The sequence below is a fragment of the Mirounga leonina genome, unplaced genomic scaffold (genome assembly GCF_011800145.1).
Source record: "Mirounga leonina isolate KUSES-001 unplaced genomic scaffold, KU_Mleo_1.0 Mir_204, whole genome shotgun sequence".
Taxonomy (NCBI): domain Eukaryota; kingdom Metazoa; phylum Chordata; class Mammalia; order Carnivora; family Phocidae; genus Mirounga; species Mirounga leonina.
This window is the reverse complement of record NW_023270513.1, coordinates 10513836-10529982: the sequence shown is the minus strand read 5'-3', so window position 1 is coordinate 10529982 and position 16147 is coordinate 10513836. Positions and strand designations below refer to the sequence as shown.

Here is a 16147-nt window from a genome sequence, read left to right as displayed (position 1 = left end):
TTTTTAAAAGATTTTATTTATTTGTCAGAAAGAGAGAGAGTGAGAGAGAGTGCACAAGCAGGGGGAGCAGCAGGCAGAGCAGGCAGAGGGAGAAGCAGGCTCCCCACTGAGCAAGGAGCCCGAAAAGGGACTCAATCCCAGGACCCTGGGATCATGACCTGAGCCGAAGGCAGATGCTTAACTGACTGAGCCACCCAAGTGTCCCAAGATTCCATTACTTTTAAGGCTGTGTAATATTCTGTTGTATATATATTCCACATCTTCTTTATCTATTCATCAGTTGATGGACATTTGGGCTCCTTCCATTATTTGGATATTGTTGATAACACTGCTATAAACATTGGGTGCATGTGTTCCATCTAATCATTATTTTTGTATCATTTGGGTAAATACCTAGTAGTGCAATTGCTAGATTGTAGGCGAGTTCTATTCTTAACTTTTTGAGGAACCTCCATACTGTTTTCCAGATTGGCTGCACCAGTTTTCATTCCCACTAACACTGTAAGAGAGTTCCCCTTTCTTTGCATCCTTGCCCAGTCCGTTGTTTCCTGTGTTCTTAATTTTAGCCATTCTGACAGGTGTGGGTTGATATCTCATTGCAGTTTTGATTTGTATTTTCCTGATGCCAAGTGATGGGGAACATTTTTTCATGTGTCTCTTGGCCATCTGTATGTCATCTTTGGGAAAAAGTCTATTCATATCTTCTGCCCATTTTTGATGGGATTATTAATCTTTTCAGTGTTGAGTTTGATCTAAAGTTCTTTATAGATTTTGGATACTAACCCTTTATCAGATATGTCATTTGCAAATATCTTCTCCCATTCTGAAGGTTATCTTTTAGTTTTGTTGACTGTTTCCTTTGCTGTGCAGAAGCTTTTTATCTTGATGAAGTCCCAACAGTTCATTTTTGCTTTTGTTTCCCTTGCCTCAGGACAACTGTCTAGTAAGAAGTTGTTACGGCTGCTGTCAAGGAGGTTGCTGCTTGTGGTCTCTAGGATTTTGATGGTTTCCTGTCTCACATGTAGGTCTTTCATCCATTTTGAATTTATTTTTGAGTATGGTGTAAGAAAGTGGTCCAGTGGGATGCCTGGGTTGCTCAGTCATTTGAGCATCTGCCTGCAGCTCAGGTCCTGATCCTAGGGGCCTGGGATCAAGTCCCGCATCAGGCTCCTTGCTCAGCAGGAGCTTTGGTTATTTGGGGTCTTTTCTGTTTCCATACACATTTTAGGATTCTTTGTTGTAGTTTTGTGAAAAATGCTGCTAGTATTTTGGAAGGGATTGCATTAAATATGTACATTGCTTTGGGTAGTATAGACATTTTAACAATATTTGTTCTTCTAACCCTTGAGCATGGAATGTTTCTTAATTTAGTTGTGTAATTTTCAATTTCTTTTGTAAGTGATCTAAAGTTTTCAGAGTACAGATCTTTTACCTCTTTGCTTAGGTTTATTCCTAGGTATCTTTTTTTTTTTTTTTTTTGGTGCTATTGTAAATGGGATCAATTCTTTGATTTTTGTTCTGCTGCTTCATTATTGGATGCATAGAAATGCAACAGATTTTTTCATGTTCATTTTGTATTCTTTAACTTTACTGAATTTGAGTATCACTTTTAGTGATTTTTTGGTGGTGCGTTTTGGGTTTTGTATATATTGTATCATGTCTTCTGCAAAAAGTGAACATTTGACTTTTCCTTGCCAATTGGGATGGCTTTTATTTCTCTTTGTTGTCTGATTGCTGAGTCCAGGACTTCCACTGCTATGTTAAATAACAAAGGTAAGAGTTTACATCCCTTTCTTGTTTTTAACCATAGAGGAAAAGATCTCAGTTTTTCCCCACTGAGGATTATATTAGATGTGGATCTTTATTATACATCCTTTGTAATGTTCAGATATGATTGCTCTATCACTACTTTGTTGAGGGTTTTTATCAAGAATGGATGTTGTATTTTGTCAAATGCTTTTTCTGCATCTATTTAGAGGATCATAGGTTCATCATTTCTTTGATTAATGTAGTGTATCACGTTGATTGATTTGTGAATATTGAACCACTCTTGTAGCCCAGGAATAAATCCCACTTGATTATGTTGAATGATTCTTTTAATGTACTGTTGGATTTGATTTGCTAGTATTTTGTTGAGAATTTTTGCATCCATGTTCATCTGGGATATTGGCCTGTAATTCCCTTTGTAGTGGGGACTTAATCTGGTTTTGGAATCAAGGTCATGCTGATCTAGTAGAATGAGTTTGGAAGTTTTACTTCTATTTCTTTTTTTTTTTTTTTTTTAAGATGTTGAGAAGAATAGGTATTAACTCTTCTTTAAATGTTTGGCAGAATTCCCCTGTGAATCCATCAAGCCCTGGACTTCTGTTTGTTGGGGGATTTTTGGTTACTGATTCAATTTCTTTGCTGGTTATCAGCTTATTCAAGTTTTCTATTTCTTCCCATTTCAGTTTTGGTAGTTTCTATGTTTCTATGAATTTATCCATTTCTTCCAAATTGTTTGATTTGTTGGCACATAATTTTTCATAATATTTTCTTATAATTGTATTTCTGTGGTGGTGGTTGTGATCTCTCCTCTCTCATTTGTGATTTCATTTATTTGGGTACTTTCTCTTTTCTTTTTGATAAGTCTGATTAGTGTTTTATCAATTTTATTTTTATTTTTTTTAAGATTTTATTTACTTATTTGAGAAAGAGAGAGAGAACAAGCAAGGGGAAGCAGCAGGCAGAAGGAGAATCAGACTCCCTGATGAGCAAGGAGCCCAATGCATGACTCAATCCCAGGGCCCTGGGATCATGACCTGAACTAAAGACAGACACTTAACTGGCTGAGCCACCCAGGCATTTAATCAATTGTATTAAATCTTTCAATGAACAGTTCCTAGTTTTACTGATTTGTTTTACTGATTTTTCTTTTGTTTCTATGTTATTTATTTCTGCTCTAATCTTTATTACTTCCTTTCTGCTGTCTTTAGACTTCATTTGCTGTTCTTTTTCCAGCTTCTTAGGTGGAAGGTTAGCTTGTGTTTTTGAGATTTTTCTTGCCTCTTCAGGGAAGCCTTTATTGCTATATACTTCCCTCTTTGACCACTTTTGCTGGATACCAAAGGATTTGGACCATCATGTTTTTGTATTCATTTGTTTCCATGTATACTTTTTTAAATTTCATCTTTAATTTCTTGTTTAACCCATTCGTTCTTTATAGGATGTATTTTACCCTCCATGTATTTGTGGTCTTTCCAATTTTTTTCTTATGGTTGACTTCATGTTTCATAGCATTGTGGTAGAAAAATATGAATGGTATGATCTCATTTGTTTTATATTGGTTGAGGCTTGATTTGTGAACCAGTATGTGATCTATTCTGGAGAATGTCCCTTGTGTACTTGAAAAGAATGTATAGTCTGCTGCTTTAGGATGGAATGTTCTAAATATATCTGTTAAGTCCATCTGGTCCAGTGCATCATTCAAAACCATTGTTTCCTTCTTTATTTTCTCCTTAGATGATTTGTCCATTGCTGTAAGTTGGGTATTAAAATCCCCTACTATTATTGCATTATTATCAGTGTGTTTCTTTATGTTTGTTATTAATTGTTTTTTATATTTGGGTGCTCCCAAGATAGGGACATAAATATTTACAATTGTTAGATCTTCTTTTGAATAGACCCCTTTATTATGATATAGTGCCCTTCTTCATCTCTTCTTACAACCTTTGGTTTAAAATCTAGTTTATCTGGTATAAATATGGCTATTCTGGCTTTCTTTTGATGTCCATTAGCATGAACAATATTTCTCTATCCCCTCACTTTCAATCTGGAGGTGTTTTTAGTTCTAAAATGAGTCTCTTTTAGACAGCATATAGTTATATCTTGGGTTTTTAAAGATTTGCTTATTTATTTTAGAGAGAGTGTTTGTGAGTGGGTGGGGGAGGGGCTGAGAGAGAGACTCTGCAAGCAGACTCCCCACTGAGCATGGAGCCTGACTCAGGGCTCATTCCCACAACCCTGAGATCATGATCTGAGCTGAAAACCAAGAGCCAGACGCTCAACCAACTGAGACTCCCAGGTGTCCTGATGGGTCTTTTTTTTTAAAATCCATTTTGACATTTGATAATTTGACATTTGACATTTGATATGTCTTTTGACTGGGGCACTTAGTCCATTTCTATTGAGAACGATTATTGATATGGATTTAGTGCCATTGTATTACCTGTAAAGTTGTTGTTTCTGGACATTTTCTCTGTTCCTTTGTAGTCTTTGTCACTTTTGGCCTTTTTTTCCCCACTCAGAGAGTCCCCTTTAATATTTCTTGCAGGGCTGCCTCAGTGGTCACAAACTCCTTTAGTTTTTCTTTATCTGGGCAACTCTTTATCTCTCCTTCTATTCTGAATGACAGCCTTGTTGATTAAAATATACTTGGGTGCCATTTTTCCCATTCAGCATGTTGTATATATCATACCACTCCCTTCTGGCCTGCCATGTTTTTGTGGATAGGTCTCCTCCCTACCTTTTTGGTCTTCTCTTATACAGTAGAGAGTCTTTTTTTCTTGCTAATCTCAGGATGTTTTCCTTATCTCTGTAATTTGTAAATTTTACTACAATATGTGTTGTTGTCCTGCTTTTGTTGATTTTGATGGGCATTCTCTGTGCCTCCTGGATTTGGATGTCTGTTTCCTTCTCCAGATTAGGGAATTTTTCAGCTATAATTTGTTCTAATAAACCTTCTGTCCCTTTTCTTCTTCTACTGGGACTCTTATGATATGAATGTTATTATGCTTTATGGAATCTCTGAGTTCCCTATGTTTACATTCATGATCCAGTATTTTTCTTTCCCTCTTACTTTCATCTTCATTATCTTCTATAGTTCTATCTTCTATATAACTTCTTCTTTCCTTTGGTTCTTCCCTCTTTGTCATCATTACATCTATTCAATTTTGCATCTCAGTTATAGCATTTTTTTTTTAATTTTAGTCTGACTAGTTTTTAGGTCTTTTATCTTTGTGGTAAGGGAGTCCCTGGTGTCTTCTATGCTTTTCTCAAGCCCAGCTAGTATCCTCATGATTCTTGTTTTAAATTCTGGATCTGTCATATTACTTATATCTGTTTCGATTAGATCTCTTTCTGTGACCTTTTCTTGTTCTCTCTTTTGGGATGAATTCCTTCCTTTAGGCATTTTGTCTAGGTCTTTGTCTTCTTTTGTATGTTAGGAAAGCCTTATGTTTCCTGCTCCCAAGAGTAAGGGCTTTATGAAGACGAGGTCATATACTGTCTAGGGCCTGACACTTTAAGAATTTTTTTCTGGTGTATGGTGTGTGCATTCTGCTGCTGTGTTTGGTTGCTCTTTCCCACAGGTTGGTCCTCTGCAGAGCTTTTCCTTGGGTCACACAGGGCAGAGTATTTCTTGCCTCCGGTGGGAAGAGTTTGGACCTTGTCCAGTGTGTGGCGAGTTTTAACTAGTTGTGCTCTCCTCTGCTTGTTAAAAGAGACCTAATGGTATTTCCCCTAGAGCTGAAGCTTGGCAGCACTCTATGGTTAGTAGACTTCATTTATTTATATTATTTATAATATATTTTATTTATAATGTAAATAAATATAAATATAATATAAATATAAATAAATAAATTATAATTTATATTTATAATCGCTGGTCTTCTTGGGGAGGGGTGTGATGCTCTGGTTCTCAGGCAAATTTTCACTAGTAAAGAAGTACCTGCAGATCAAAGGGGATGGGGCTTGTTGTAGGTGGCTCAGGCCTCCGCTTTGGGTGCTATGCTGCTCACTGAAGTCAGTCTGTGTTGGTGGGTGGCAGAGAAAAATGGTGTCAGACTTCTTCCTCATCCTTGGTGGGGGTAGTTCCCACCAGTCACTATCAGGGAAACCCTCAGAGAAGAGCAAACAGTCTCTCCTCATATATCCTAGGCATCCCTCAGATCCCTGCCTTCACCATGTCTGTATCTGGGCCATCTGCCTGCCCAACAGCACAATGAACCTGTGCTTTATCTCAAGCACAATGGTTGAGTTTCAAAACTCCAAACTTTAGGGATCAGGCCTCGTATGGATCCATGCTGATCCTTTGGGGGAGGGTCTCACTGTGCTTTGTCTGGTGCTGGTTTGTCCCAGAAGGGCAGTTCCACAATGCACAGGAGCTTGGAGTTGAGTAAAGTGTAGCAAAAACCCAGTGTCCAGGTTTGCTGCCCTGAGCATGTGTCTCTGCCCTTATGCTAAAGAACTGGAAGGCACAGTGACACCCATTGGCTCCTTTGTTCCCTGATAGGCAGTACCACCTCTCTCACATGCATTCTAAGAAAGGGGAACCTTCTCTCACAGTGTATCCCAGGGAATCTGCAGATCATGTTGTCCTCTCGGGCCACTGCTCTCCTTCTCCACAGGAGCACTACTGTGCCTGCCAGTCTCTACACCAGCCACTGCACAGATTTCTAAAACTGCAGTTGAGCTCTCCTGGCTGTAAAAACTCACAATAATCAGCACCTTTCATTTTCCCAGTCAATGGTTTTGGGGGAGTGTTTTTCTTGTGCAATCCCCTGTATGCTGCTCTCTATCTCTCCCTCCCTCCCTTTCTCTCTCTTTCTTTCCACTGTCCATGATTAGCAGTCACTCTGCTTCACAGCACCTGGGATTCTTTTCTCCCCCTAATCAATTCTCTGCACATCCTAATTTCCACAGTGTAGCCTCTTCTCTCCCTCTAGTTGTGCAGTTTGTTCTTTCAGTCCTCAGATCTATTTTTTGGGTGCTCAGAATGATTTGATATTTGTCTAGCTTTGTTTGAGGGACAAGGCAACATAGGGTCCCCCTACTACTCTGCCACCTTAACTCTTCCAGTAAAATGGATTTGGATATACCTTCACATAATAAAGACCATATATGAAAAACCCACAGCTAGCATCATATTCAGTGACAAACACCTCTGGAAGAGGACAAGCCCCAACTTGTTAAAAGTGTATGCACCACCCACTACTTTTTTTTTAAAGATTCTATCTATTTATTTATTTATTTGACAGAGAGAGACACAGCGAGAGAGGGAACACAAGCAGGGGAGTGGGAGAGGGAGAGGGAGAAGCAGGCTTCCCGTGGAGCAGGGAGCCCAATGTGGGGCTCGATCCCAGGACCCTGGGATCATGGCCTGAGCTGAAGGCAGACGCTTAACGACTGAGCCACCCAGGAGCCCCCCACCCACTACTTTTAAGAGGAATGGTGTAGCTGACTTTCTTAACTCAGAGAAATAGACACAGAGAGTTAGAAAAAAAAATAGGAGGCAGAGGAATTTGTCTCAAATGAAATAACGGGACAAAACCACAGCAAGAGACCAAAGAGAAATGGATATAAATAATATGTCTGATAGACAATTTAAAGGAATGATCATAAAGATGCTCAAAGGACTTGACAGAAGAGTGGAAAACATCAGTGAGACCCTTAACAAAGATATAAAAAAAGAACCAATCAGAGATAAAGAACACAATAAATGAAATTAAAAATACATTAAATGGAATAAATAGCAGGCTAGAGCAAGCAGAGGAATGAATTAACAACCTGGAAGACAGAATAGTGGAAAATAAACAAGCTGATCAAATGAGAGAAAAAAGAATTATGCAAAATGAGAATAAACTTAAGGAATGCAGTGACTCCATCAAGCATAATAACATTTGCATTATAGGGACTCCAGAAGAAGAGAGAGAAAGGGGACAGAAAAATTACTTGAAGAAATAATAGCTGAGCACTGTGAATTGTGTAAGACTGTTGAATCACAGACCTGTACCTCTGAAACAAATAATACATTATATGTTAAAAAAAAAAAAAAAAGAAGAAGAAGAAGAAGATAGGAGGAGGGGAAGAATGAAGGGGGGGAAATCAGAGGGGGAGATGAACCATGAGAGACTATGGACTCTTATAAACAAACTGAGGGCTCTAAAGGGGAGGGGGGTGGGGGGATGGGTTAGCCTGGTGATGGGTATTAAAGAGGGCACGTTCTGCATGGAGCGCTGGGTGTTATACGCAAACAGTGAATCATGGAACACTACATCAAAAACTAATGATGTAATGTATGGTGATTAACATAACATAAAAAAAGAAAGAAAGAATAGCTGAAAACTTTCCTAATCTGGGGAAGGAAATAGATATCCAGATCCAGGAAACACAGAGATCCCCTCACAAAATCAATCCAAAGAGGTCCAGACCAAGACACTTAGTAATTACAATGGCAAAAGTAGTGAAAAGGGGGAGGAGAATTAAGATGGTGGAGTAGTAGGGGGACCCTGAACTTGTTTCATCCTTCGAATATAGCTAGATCAACATTCAACTAGACCATCTGAGGACTAAGGAAACAATCTGCATAGTTGGAAGGAGAGAATGTAGCAGATATAAGGTTTGGAGCCATGAATTTAGGGAGAGGAAAGCCAGGTGGCCTTGAAGGGGAGGGAACCCTTTTTGCAGAGCAAAGACAGGGAGAAGGAAAAAATGGGAGACAGTGCAGAGGGTAAGGGCATAAGCCATGGTGAGGAGATCCCCTGGGTCGCACAGGGAGAGATGACCCCCCTTCCTGGAAGTCATTTTGGAAGAGCATATTTTGCTTCTCCAAGGACAAAAGGCCAACAAGGAGCCACTGAGCTGTGCTTTACACCAAGGTCAAAGGTGGGTGCAGAGGGCAGAAAACCTCAACTTTTCACTGTAAGCCACAATAGGCTTAAACTTCCATGTGTGCATGGAACAGCTGTTTTTTTGTAGCAGAACTGAGCAGAAAGCAGACAGGAGCTGATTGCAGATAACCTGGCCAGCACTTTTCACTGCTGCAACAGATTGAAGTGAGGGCTTTTCTGGGACAGAACAGAGTAGGGGACTGAGTCCCTTGCAGACAGCCAATAACCTAGTTCTAGCTTCTCGCTGAGCATTGCAATGAACTCCAGCCTCTGTGGGTGCACTGTGCAACTGCTTTTTGGGGATGGGGCAGTGCTGGGCACACCCCAAACCTCTCCTCCAGGGGATGGAAGTGACCCCGTACCTTACCAGGCCCTTTAAAACTTGTAGTTTTGAATCCCAGCCACCAACCAGAGATAAAATACAGGAGATCTGTGGCTCTAGGCAATGTTAATGGCCTGGGCACAGAAAGGTTAAGGGCAGGGAACTGACGAAAGCACAGGACACACGAGAGAGTTTGCTTTTTAAAGAGAGTGTCCTGAAAAGAGGTGGCCAGGAGTTACCCTCCCCAGGGACAAGAAGACAAGGTGACACCATATTCTTTCTCCACCACCACCCCTCTCTCATCCCCACACGCCAGCAGTCAGACTTCATAGAGAATCACCATGCCTCCAGTGGAGTATGGAGTCCGCTACACTAAACCCCACCCCCTTGCACCCAGCAGGGGTGTTTTCACTAGGGCAAGACAGATTATGAACCAGCCCAGCAGTCCTCTCCCTTAGAAGACCAATACAAGCCCCCACATATACCAAGTCTACTGATTAAAGAAAGCTCCAAATATTAACTTCCAGTGGAAATAGGACCAGGCTTGCTTCTTTTTAAAAATTTTTTTTTACTCCTCTGTTCTCAATTGTTTTAAATTTTTAAAAATTCTTTATTTTTCTATTTCTTATTTTTTATTCTTTATATTTTATTTTTTATATATCTTTCTTTCTTTTTCTTTTCTCTCTCTCTTTTTTTTTTTTTTGGATCAGGATTATAATCTCTTGTTCATTTGTTGGTTTGTTTGTTTCCTTCTCTTGTTTTTCAGATCAGGCTTCTTAATTTTTTTCTCTTTTCTTCTATACTTACTCTTTTTTCCTTTCTTCTTTCTTATTTTTTTTAGAATCAAGCTTATAGTTTATTGTTTGCCTGTTTGTATGTTTGTTCCTTTTCCTTTGGCCTTGGATCAGGTTTTTTCGTTTTTGTTTGTTTTTCATTTTATTTTTCTTTTCTTTTTTCTTTTACAGGCTTATTTTGAAGAACAAATCAGAGCACAACTACTGAAAGGTCCAAACACTTCCCACTACAAGCAAGGAGGAACTGTGTAGAGGAAGGATGAGTGGGAAAGAACAGCAAAAACACAAGAGCAGAGTGCACACAGCATACAACAGAAAACTTCCTGAAGTTTCTGTTGCTGTTGTTGTTATTGCTGTTGTTTTTTTCTTTTTCTTTCCTTATTTCTTTTCTGGACAAAATGATTAGATGGAGAATTCACCCCAAAAGAAAGAAAAAGAGGTAATACTCACTGCCAGGGATTTAATCAATAAGGATATAAGTGAAATGTCTGAACTGGAATTAAAAAGAATGACTATAAAGATACTAGGTGGGCTTGAAAAAAGCATAGAAGACACTAGAGAATCCCTTACTATAGACATATAAGAACTACAATATAGTCAGGCCAAAATTAAAAATACATTACTGAGATGCAGTCAGAAAGGGAAGCTTTAACAGCGAGGTTAAATGAAGCAGAAGACAGAGTCAGTGATATAGGAGACAAAATGATGGAAAATAAGGAAGCTGATATGAAGAGAGAAAGACAAATACTGTATCAGGAAGGGAGACTTCGAGAACTCAGCTATTCCATAAAGCAAAATAATATTTGGATAATAGGGATCCCAGAAGCTGAAGAGTGGCAAAGAGGGGCAGAAGGTTTATTTGAACAACTTATAGCAAAGAACTTCCCTAACCTGGGGAAGGAAACATGCATTCAAGTCCAGGAGGCACAGAGAAGTCCCCTCAAAATCAATAAAAATAAGTTATCACCTTGACATAAAATAGTGAAGCTTGCAAATTTCAGAGATAAAGAGAGAATCCTGAAAGAAGCTTAGCACAAGAAGTCCTTAACCTAGAAGGGTAGATACATACGTCTGGCAGCAGAACTGTCCACAAAGACCTGGCAGGCCAGAAAGGACTCACAAGATATATTCAATGTGCTAAATGGGAAAAATATGCAGCCAAGAATACTTTATCTAGCAAAGCTGTTATTCAGAATAGAAGGAGAGATAAAGAGTTTCTGGGACAAACAAAAATTAAGGAAGATGAGAACACTAAACCAGCCATGCAAGAAATATTAAAGGGAAACCTTTGAGTGAAAATAAAGCCCCAAGAAACAAAAACCAGAAAGGAACAGAGAAAATCTACAGGAACAGCAACTTTACAGGTAATACAATGGCACTAAATTCATATCTTTCCATAATTACTCTGAATGTAAATGGACTAAATGCTCCAATCAAAAGACATAAGGTATCTGAATGGATAAAAAAACAAAAAACAAAATCCATCGATATGCTGCTTACAAGAGACACATTTTAGAACCCAGATTGAAAGAGGGGGTGGAGAACTATTTACCATGACAAAGGTATCAAAAAAAAAAAAAGCTGAAGTAGCCACCATTATATCAGACAAACTAGATTTTAAACCAAAGACTGTAAGAAGAGATGAAGAAAGATACTATATCATAGTAAAAGGGTCTACCCAACAAGAAGATCTAACAATTGCAAATATTTATGCCCTTAACTTGGGAGCAGCCAAATATATAAACCAATTAATAACAAATGAAAGAAATGCATTGATAATGACACAATAATAGTAGGGAACTTTAAGACACCACTCACAGCAATGGACATATCATCTAAGCAGAAGATCAACAAGGAAACAAGGGCTTTGAATGACACATAGGACCAGATGGACTTCACAGATATATTTAGAGAATTTCATCCTAGAGCAGTAGAATACCCATTCTTCTCAAGTGCACATGGAACATTCCCCAGAATAGATCACATACTGACTGGGTCACAAATCAGGTTTCAACCAGTACAAAAAGATTGAGATCATACCATGCATATTTTCTGACAAAAATGCTTTAAAACTTGAAAGTCAACTACAACAAGAAAAAATTTGGAAGAACCACAAATACATGGAGGTTAAAGAGCATCCTATTAAAGAAAGAATGGATCAACCAGGAAATTAAGGAAGAATTTTAAAAAAAATAAATGGGAAGCAAATGAAAATGAGAACATGACACTTCAGTACCTTTTGGATGCAGGAAAGGCGGTCCTAAGAGGGAAGTATATAGCAATACAGACCTTCCTCAAGAAGTAAGAAAAGTCTCAGATACACAACCTAAACTTACACCTGAAGGAGCTGGAAAAAGAACAGCAAGTAAAACCTAAATCCAGCAGAAGAAGAGAAATAATAAAGATTAGACTAGAAATTAATGATGTAGAAGTTATTAAAAAAATCAAACAGTAGAACAGATCAATGAAACTAGGAGCTGGTTATTTGAAAGAATTAATAAGATTGATAAACCCCTAGCCAGGTTTATCAAAAAGAAAAGAGAAAAGACCCAAATAAATAAAATCATGAATGAAACAGGAGAGATCACAACCAACACTGAAGAAATACAATTTTAAGAGATTATTATAAGCAACTATATGCCAACAAATTAGGAAATCTGAAAGAAATGGATGCATTTGTAGAAACATATAAACTACCAAAACTGAACCAGAAAGAAATAGAAAACCTGAACAGACCCATAACCAGCAACAAAATTGAATCAGTAATCAAAAATCTACCAACAAACAAGAGCCCAGGGCCAGGTGGCTTCCCAGGGGGATTCAACCAAATATTAAAATAAGAATTAACACCTATTCTTCTGAAACTGTTCCAAAAAATAGAAATAGAAGGAAAATTTCCACACCCCTTCTATGAATCCAGCATTACCTTGATCCAAATGAGAAAAAGACCCCATTATAAAGGAGAATTAGAGACCAATATCCCTAATGAGCATGGATGCAAAAATTCTCACTAGGATATTAGCTAATAGATCCATCAGTACATTAAAAGGATTATTCACCATTACCAAGTGGGATTTATTCCTGGGCTGCAAGGGTGGTTCAACATTTGCAAATCAATCAGTGTGATACACCACATTAATAAAAGAAAGGACTAGAACCATATGACCTTCTCAAGAGATGTAGAAAATGAATTGGACAAAATACAGCATCCTTTCTTCGTAAAAACCCTCCACTGTGCAGGGAGAGAGGGAACATACCTTAATATCATAAAAGTCATGTAGGAAAGACCCACAATAAATATCATCCTCAATGGGGGGAAAACTGAGAGCTTTCCCTTAAGGTTAGGAATATGACAGGAATGTCCACTCTCACCACTGTTGTTCAACATAGTACTGGAAGTCCTAGCTTCAACAATCAGACAACAAAAAGAAATAAAAGGCATTTAAATCAGCAAAGAAGAAGTCAAACTTTCATTTTTCACAGATGATACAATTCTCTATGTAGAAAATCCAAAATACTCCAGCAAAAAGTTGCTGGAATGGATACAGGAATTCAGAAAAGTGGCAGGATATAATATCAATGCACAGAAGTCAGTTCCATTTCTATACCCTGACAATGAAGCAGAAGAAAGAAATCAAGGAATTGATCCCACTTAAATTGCACCAGAAACCATAAGATGCTTTTCCCTCTCCCTCCACCTGCCACTCCCCTTGCTTGTGTGCTCTCTCTGTCAAAATAAATAAATAAAATATTAAAAAAAAAGAAAGCTGCAATTGTCAAGGCGGTATGGCACAAAACAGACACATAAATCAATGGAACAGAATAGAGAACCCAGAAATGGACCCTCAAATCTATGGTTAACTAATCTTCGACAAAGAAGGAAAGAATATCCAGTGGAAAAAAAGACGGTCTCTTCAACTCTTGGTGCTGAGAAAATTGGACAGCCACTTGCAGAAGAATGAAACTGGACCACTTTCTCATACCATACACAAAAATAAACTCAAAATGGATGAAAGACCTAAATGTGAGATAGGAATCCATCAAAATCCTAGTGGAGAACATAGGCAGTAACCTCTTTGACCTAGGTTGTAGCAACTTCTTGCTAGAAAAATCTCAGATAAAGGATTGGTATCGAAAATCTACAAAGAACTTACAGAACTCAACACTTAGTCAAGAAATGGGCAGAAGATATGAACAGACATTTCTCCAAAGAAGATATACAAACAGTTAACAGACCAGATGTCCATTGACAGATAAATGGAAAAGGAATAGTGGTACACACAGAGATTGGAATATTACCCTTCAAAAAGAATGAAATCTTGCCATTTGTAATGACATTGAAGGAACTAGTGTGTATTAGGCTAAGTGAAATAAGCCAGTCAGAGAAGGACAAATACCATGTGATTTCACTCACGTGTGGAATTTAAGAAACAAAACAGATGAATATAGGGGAAGTGAAGGAAAAATAAAATAAGTTGAAAACAGAGAGGAAAGGAAACCATAAGAGTCTCTTAACCCTAGGGAACCAACTGATTGTTGCTGGAGAGAATTCCTGTATCCATTCCAGCAAAACATGTCCTTCTTCCTTTATTGTGGTATGTGGGTGTGGTATGAAGTCATTAGGTGATGGGCATTAAGGAAGGTATTTCATGTAATGAGCACTGGGTGTTATATACAACTGATGAATCACTGAATTTTACATCTGAAACTAATAATATGGTATATGTTACCTAAATTGAATTTAAATAAAAAAATTAAAAAAGAGGAAAAAAACAAAAGAAAATTCAGAACAAAATTCTTTAAGCCTCTCTGGTTTTTGCAAAAATCTTTTTAATTACCAGGAGGGCAAAAGAAAAAACTGACCCTGGTTTTGATTCATCAGTAATCAATAAAGGAAAACACAGGGGTTTCTTTGCCGGTGCTATTGATTTCTCCATATGTTCTCAATAATAAGAAGAACCTTTTCAGAGCAGTGACGAACGTGACTGTAGCGGCACCATGAAGTGGACCCAGATTGCAGAGGAACGAGAGTGCAAAGCTAAGAAACAGGCTTCTTGAAGAGCTCAAAGATACTTGGCTTCCTTATCTGACCCCCAAGGATCATGAATTCTATTAGCAGTGGCAGCTGAAATATCCAAAACTGATTCTCCGACAAGCTGGCAGCAGAACCGAGGAGCTCCATAAAGTGTTGTGTAAGACTGATGAATCACAGACCTATACCTCTGAAACAAATAATACACTGTATGTTAATAATAATAATAAAAAAAAGCACTCTGACTTTTGAACTAGGAGGGAAAAAAAGAAGTGCAAGAAGCTTTCCTCATGCTGCACAAGCATGGCTGCTTCTTCTGGGATCTGGTTAGGATCCAAGGCAAAGATTTGCTCACTCTGGTATCTTGCCTCCTCATTGGCAACCTAGGTTGCACCTACAAGTACCTCAACACCAGACTCTTATGGTACCCTGGCCAGTGAAGGGCACTAGCCCAAAACACAAGGCTGGCATAGCAGCTGCCTGTCAGACCTTCCTCAAGCTCAATGACTACCTGCAGATAGAGACCATGCAGGCTTTGGAAGAACTCACTTGCAAAGAGATATCTGATATCGATGCCATGCCGGTGTGTATAGGTCCAGATTTCCCCAGGGTCTGGACGTTAAGAACAGAGCAGCATACAGCGTCACTTTGTTGAATTGCATGGGTCCCCAGAAAATGCCATACTTGAAAGAGGAGCCTTATTTTGGAAAATGGCCATTAGCTGGCATCATGATGAAAATCTGGTGGAACAGTTGGCGGTGGCCATGTACAGTTATAGCTGTGAAGGCCCAGAAGAGGAAAGTTAGGATGACCTTCAGCTGGAAGGCAGAGATCCTGATACTTGGCATGTTGGTTTTAAGATCTCGTGGGACATAGAGACTCCTGGCTTGGGAATACCCTTTCACCAGAAACTTTCTCTCAGCTATCACCATCACACCTCAAAATCCTCTACAAGCAAATGAGCAGGTACAAAGAAGAGGCAGTGATCTAACATGGGTTATTGGGAAGGATTGACAAATAAGGTCAATAAGAAACAATAGAAAATAATAGGGCAGTGCCTACAGGATAATGCATCTAGTATTTAGCCCTTAGATGAAAGCTCTGTTTTAAGCAATTTACATATATTTTATTTTAACCTCACAAATTCTGTTGAATAGGTATTATTGTTATCAACATTCTTTCTACTGTGATGAAATTGAGGCAGTGGAAAGTTAAATAAGTTTACCAAAGTTATACAGCTAGGTGATGTAACTAGAATTTGAAATGAGGCATTTTGCCTCGAGAGATGTTACTTCTAAGCACCATATTTCCACCCAGGTGTAAGCGAGTTTCTAGGAGACAAAAAAAAAAA

General features: G+C 38.5%; 1 pseudogene; it reads left to right on the top strand.

Annotated features, from left to right (window-relative positions):
- The first annotated feature begins 14762 nt into the window (after positions 1-14762).
- On the top strand, positions 14763-15709 carry LOC118025956 (annotated as a pseudogene).
- The last annotated feature ends 438 nt before the right edge of the window (positions 15710-16147 follow it).